Raw genomic sequence first — 7,265 nt, 5'->3', positions numbered from 1 at the left:
TCTTATACCAGGTGTATACCTATGAAGTGAGACTTTCTGCTATTAGTCCATAGATGTCGCTAGGAGTATTTTTAAACCTTCCCAAATGTCTTGTTTTTTTTTCGTTTGCCATCTGTCAACAATATTCAGTTCATTGTTTGTTACGTTTCATACAACAATGCATTTTTGCCGCTCTTAAAAATGTCGGATTTCGTGCCTTCAAACTACGATTTGCGGACATCGTGAAACCACTTGTGAAATGCTGCTCCCCGGTTCAAAAGGAAGCCTTTTTTGCATCGTATCGTTATACTGGGGTTTAAATCAATCTTTGCGTCAATTGAATCTTATACGGGAATAAATGCAAATCAATGCGGATAATTCGTTGTAAAGTGGTCCGAGCAATGCCCAACTGCTGAGAACGGCGATTTTGGGATACCCTTGGCGACGTCTCAACACTGGCCCGTACAAGAGCAATATTCTCATCCGATCGCCTTGGTCGGTTTTGATTTGGCCTCTTTGGATTAGAAAGAGCATCACCAGTCGAAAACCTTTCGTACAAACGTTTAATGGTGTTCTTAGAAGGCGCACTTTTCACATTATTTAATTTTTTATACGCACGTTGAGTTTTCAAAATTGTCTTCTTTTGTTGAATGTAAATTTCAACAATTTGGGAGCGCTCGCGTGGCATGTACTGTTCTATGGTAGAAATCTGCTTGGACTGACGCTCCCAACGCGGTATGTCATTAAGCGATCTGACGTCTCTGTCAAAAGATACAGGGTTGCCAGATGGGTCCGTCGAATATGGGCAACCCTGTACACCGAAAACGCCCACAATATGCCGATCGGCGTCACAAAGCGACCCCGCGAATTGGTGGAGACGTACGATTGGGAACCGCTGGTGCATGCGGCTTACTCACCAGACTTGGCGTCTTCCGATTATCATTTGTTTGCATCGATGGGCCACGCACTTTCCGAGCAGCGCTTCAATTCTCACGAAGAAGCCAAAAAATGGCTCGATGATTCGTTTGCGACCAAAGACGCCCAATTTTTTTGGCGCGGCATCCACAAACTGCCTGAGAGATGGGAAAAATGTGTCGCTAGTGATGGCTATTATTTTGAAGACTAAATTTGTAACCATTTTTTTGTTAATAAACGTTTGAAATTGAAAAAAAAGTCTCATTTCATAGGTATACACCTGGTACATTTTGTGCAATAACAAAAATAAACATTTCTTCATGATAGAATATTTTTATATTAAACTGAACTACCTCGCATATCACTATTTTTCTGAAATATATTTAAAAAAATAAATCGCATGTATTTTATTTGTAATTGATTCATTTAATGACCAAAAACGTAAGAAAATAATTGTAACCACTTACATTGCCGATATATCGGCTAGACATACTCGTACGTGCCTATATAGACATATGCATCACAAATATATTTATAAATGCATATTCACTTTTGAAGTTACAATATTTAAGTACGCAGCTTGCGTTCAAGAAATCTGAACAAAAATCGTCTTTGACTAAATATGAAATGATGTCAACCACTCTTGCGATTTTCCGTACCTGGTACCCTTCGTAAATATATATTTACGGAAAAAAAGCTCTTCACAATCTTCTCATCTCAAACTGTTAATGACGAGAACTCGGACAAACATTTTTATATTTCAATTAAACTTTGTACCCATATTATTCTTTGTCCAAGGTATTTTGGTTTTTAAAATGGGCAAAATCAGCCAATAACCGGTCCGTCTCACATATAATGGTATTTTTCAAAAAGAAAAAAACATGAGATCTCTGCTTTCAACAAATTTATATTAAGTTATTAGCCCGAAAAAATTAAGGCAAAATCTTGGAAAATAGGCTGTGCCAACTTTTGCGTGAATGCTGCTACTTAATAAAACTTGCCCTCCTCATTTACAAAGATCCGACACAAATATTATTGAGATCGCATAAAAGCCACGCCCACTTTTTATATTTTAAGACCAACCTTCAGTGCGTCCATCTGATGTTACAAGCTATATCGCTCATTGTCTATGAATTCGTTTCACCCCAAAAATTAAAACCCTACTCAAATTAAATTTTACTAAAATATGCGCGGGAATAAAAAGTTCGGTCCGAAGCGAATTTAGCACTTCCTCACTAACTTACTGTTTTCATTCTTCTTCTTCTCTCGTCCCTTTCTTTCTTTCTCGCATCCTTTTTGGAGAAACATATGTCTCTTTCACACTCGATAGCGCTTCCTCTATATGTAGATATTGAACATTTTAAAAGAGAACCTTTTGTTATTTGGAGCACATTTTTAAAATGCTGAGAGCATTTATTATATTATACAGGAGGTTTGAATTGATTAAACTCAATCTTTGCCGACCTGTTTAGAGGAGGTACAAATAAATATTTGTACTTTTCTTATAGCACAGCATAAGTTCTGAAACATATTTTTACCATCACAGACTATGCTTGGTGGTACCGGACAATTTACCCTCCAAGTTGTGGTTATAAAAACTATGTAAAAAGCCACAAATACTCCTAAAACTTAAAATCAAATTTATAAAGCTGTTTGTGAAGTACTTGGGTCTAAATTAAATTGCGTTAGAGGGAGAAACCAAATGCTTCTATATTAACGTTTTCTCTGTGTTCAAACTACTTTCATACGGATGCTGAGCTTCGCAGATATGAGCCAAATTACGAAGATTAAGCAAATCTCGAAGTTGCATGTATTCGTACAGCGTTGCAGGACTTACACCAATTAGACAGTGCAATACATCAGTGGGTATGCTACTAGAGCAAATTGGATCGATTCTGTACCAGTCTTGAGGCAGTCCGTTTAACTGCATGGAAATATCGTTAGACGCCTGAAGTTTTGTATAGTTAGTTTCAATTTGTTGTAGTGTCAACTCTTCACCGTAAACGCAGAAACATTTTGCCGTCAACGATTGAACTGCGAGAGGGCGAAGAGAGCAGTTTCTAGAGCAACAGCTGCAAGCGACAACAAACCGCGTTAAGTAACAGGAAGCGAAATTTAGCAAACAAAAAATTTGTCAAGTAGTTTTGTAATAAAATTGGAATTGGAGTGTGAAAGCAGCTGAATTTGAAGTGTGAATCAAGGCAAAGAGCAAAAAACTTAATACTTGTACAAAAAAAAAATTATTTGCTGGTGAATAAAAAACATTTTGGCAATAGACGTGCAATGACTAGATGCATGTAGCGCAGGTGGCATGTTGCTGGCTGATATTAGAAAGAAAAACACGTTTTCTATTATACAGGTATATGTATTATAATTAAAGTAATCTACTCTAAATTCAAACTTCGGAAAAATGTGAAAACCGTATGGCACAGAAAAGGCGTTGCAAAAATCAGTCGTCGACTTAAATTAAATTTAATCAAGAAAAAAAATTAAACGACAACAAGCATGCTCATGATTGTGCTGCGTTACGTGTTCCCCTCTGCAGATGGATTACCCCTATTCAGTTAACATTCCAGTGTTATTGTTTAGACCAGTGGTCGCCAACCCGTCGATCGCAAGCTACCGGTAGCTCGCAAAGGCAATTCTGGTAGCTCGCGCTGCTCACGTTCCAAAAAATCCAAAAGTCTGAAAATCATACCAGTATTAGCAAATTTCAAAAATTTTCATAATAAATAGATAAACAGCGTCAACACTGCGGTAAGCGATTTCGCGCCGACAAACACGACGCGAAGTCGCGTCTCCGTTCTAGGATCGGCTGGAACCGATTAGCGTGTTCGAGAATTTTTTGGCTTTATATATACGCCAAAATACATCTGTGTCAGTTCCTAAAAAAGGAAATATTGAGAGGCATCATAAAACTGTACATTCGAATTTTGAGAAGGTATTCCCGTTAAATTCTGCCACCAGAAAAGAAAAACTGAAACATTCAAAAATCCAGTTAATTGGACAACAGTCAATATTTTTGAAAACAATCGACAAAAATAAGGCTGCAACTGAAGCATCTTATCGTGTTTCCCAGATAATTGCACAAAAGAAAAAACCTTATGAAGACAGGGAAATCATAAAACAAGCATTTTTGGAAGCTGCAGATTCTTTATTTGCCAACTTTAGAAATAAAGACGAAATAGTGTCTGCTATAAAATCTATGCAACTTTCTGCTAATACAGTGATGAGGCGAGTAGAAGTAGTGAGCAATGATATTTTTTTACAGTTAAAAAGTGTCTTAGATAACTGTATTTATTTTTCACTGCAACTGGATGAATCAACAGATGTAGTTGACACCTCACAGATGGCCATATTTGTCAGGATGGCTTTTAGTGATTTTACAATTAAAGAAGGTCTTTTGAAGTTTATTCCACTCAAAGGACATACTACTGGGCTAGAGCTGTTTTCTCTATTAAAAAATCTCATCTCTTCTGAGAAAATTCCAATATCAAAAATGGTAGGCCTGGCAACTGACGGTGCTCCAGCTATGGTGGGTTGTGATAAGGGGCTCGTGGCGCTATGTCATAAGCATGAAAGTTTTCCACAATTTCTTAGTTACCACTGTATTATACATCAGCAAGCATTATGTGGAAATTTTCTAAACTTGAACTACGTTATGAAACTGGTGGGGAAAATTGTGAACAAGATTAAAGCTCAAGCGTTACAAAGAAGATTATTTAAAACCTTGGCTGATGAAATTGACTGTCAATACGGAGGAGAGCTACTTCTTCACTCTGAAGTGCGATGGTTAAGCAGAGGACGAGTGCTCAAACGTTTCAATGATGTCCTGCCTGCTATACTCCAATTTTTCAAAGAACGCGATGAACCGATTCCTGAACTGGAAAATTCGACTTGGCTCCGAGGTTTTGATTTTCTTGTGGACATTACAGAGAAATTAAATGAGCTTAACTTGCAGCTTCAAGGCAGGGATAAAGAATTAGCGGAAATGATTTCTGATATAAATGCATTTATTACAAAAATTGAATTTTGGGAACAAAACCTAAAAACCGCGATACTAAGCATTTTCCTATTCTTTCCGAAAAGATATCCAAAAATCTATTAGAGCCCTATGGCAGTAAATATCATATGGAGATAGTCTCTAACTTGAAGGAAAACTTCAAAAATCGTTTCAAGGATTTCAGCAAAATTGCTTTAGTGACGCAATTTGTTGTTTCACCCTTCATGGACATTGATATACAACAGTTTGCAACTTGTGTTATGAACAACTTTGGCGAAGACATTGCTGTGACAGAAATGGAACTGATTGCTTTTCAAAGTGACTTGACTTTAAAATCTTTAGGTTCAAATACAAAATGTATACGGAATTTAGTAAGTAAAGATAAGTATTCAGTTTTATGTCGTGTTGCGTTGAAAGTGAAAGCGTTATTCAGTTCAACTTATTTGTGTGAATCTTCTTTTTCCAATAAGAAATTTATAAAAAAAAAATACCGCAATCGGCTTACAGATATACATTTGGATAACTGTATTCGAATGATTGTATCAAATTATACTGCAAATATTAAAAAAATTATCGATGAGTCAGAATGTCAACCTTCTCATTAAATATGCTCTTTTTATCTGCCCATATTTTATTTATATAATAATGTACTATTACTGTTTTGTTGTTTTTTTAAGTCGCTTGTGATTTGCCATTATGACTACAAAAAATTTTGTTACGATTGATAGGTGTGAACAAGGATGTAGTTATGCATAAGTATAAAAGCACTATAAGTCATAAGTTTATTATATACAGAACGTATATTAGTAAAATAAATACATGTATTGTATGTCGAATATATTATAACTGTGTATTATTTAATTTATGTTGGCTTGTGCAAGTAGCTCGCTGTTTATTTCAAAATCCTGAAAGTAGCTCAACACATTGAAAAGGTTGGCGACCACTGGTTTAGACCATCATTTTATTATTGGGCATAGGGGTATTAAAATTTTTTCACATGACGGTTTATTTATTTTATTAATAATTAATTAATAATCCAGCACAATAACCTTTTTCTACATTTCAGCATTGGCTATAAGAAAGATAAAAATACCTTGAAATTTTAAATGTATAACTTATTTCTAGGACAAGGACACTTAAAATATAACAGAGGAAAAAAGTGAAATAGTATGGATTTTCATTCATCAGTTAAGGTAATGGGGGAAAAATACGAGTGCCAGAAAAAGTACTTACAACTGGAGGGACCTACAGTTTTAAGTCGAACCCGACCGGCAGATGCGTATGAGGAGCTTGGCATTGTCTGTTGAGGGGCGACCAGTGTTTGAAAAAAACTGGTTCTGGTGTATCAAGCAAAAAGTTTAGAACCTGTGCACTTCCGAATGATAGTCATGCACCAATCCATTCGGCTAGCCAGATTATTTTTTATTGAAATTCTTCTAGACATAATTCAAGTTAGTATTTAATTCAGTTAAACATTTAGGCAAAAAAACCTTATACGTAATTTCTTTTGATTTGTTTTTAAAGATTTGTAAGCACCTTTACGAGCAGTTTGGCAGTGGAGATTAAGTCTTTTAGTCAAACCAACGAGTGGTACGGACGCTTGGGTTAAACACACACGACAAATGACAAGACAATAGTCTTTGAGTATCCAAACTATTTCAAATTCTCCGATACTTCATTTCCCCCACAACGCCTTTTGAACGCAGTAGGAGAAGTGGACACTATCGATGCCGAACCTGTTGCGGAGGTGGAATGTTATAGTGTTAATGAGAGCATGTCTGCCATACCATTGGTGTGACGGCACCTGTTATAATGTTTTTCACATTTAGATTTCAACGGTCTTACCAAAAAAAAAAAATTAAATTTCTATTTACGTCTTGTGTTCGCTCTAATTTAGAATATGATGTCATTATTTGGAGGTTTTTTCATGATAATATGATAAGCCGAATTGAAGATGCTCCAAAAGGCTTCCTAAAGTTTGCTTTCTGCGACCCACATTTTTCTGCACCTTTACCATCGTATAGTTCTCGGTTACTAATAATAAATCTAAGGTCTTTGAGAAGCAAGAAGATTTGTGCTCTCTTTTGGCTTTTACTTTTAATACTATTAATGGGGCTACGGATTGTTCCATTCTTTTAGAGAAAATTTACTTCAATATTCCTCAGTGTAACTTAAAGAACTTTTTGCCATTTCATATAGATAATGACAAAATCGTATATGTTCGTAATGCCACTATTGCACGCTTTATAAATGAATTCAATATGAACTCAAAAAATATACACAAATTATTTTATTTGTTCGATAAATGTTTTCAAAAGCATTTTGAAATTTTTTTTTTTTAATTTTTATCTTTTTTAATTAGAAAGTA

Source organism: Anastrepha obliqua, chromosome 1 (genome assembly GCF_027943255.1).
Source record: "Anastrepha obliqua isolate idAnaObli1 chromosome 1, idAnaObli1_1.0, whole genome shotgun sequence".
NCBI classification, from domain to species: Eukaryota; Metazoa; Arthropoda; class Insecta; order Diptera; family Tephritidae; genus Anastrepha; species Anastrepha obliqua.
Note: the sequence above shows the minus strand (reverse complement) of the source record.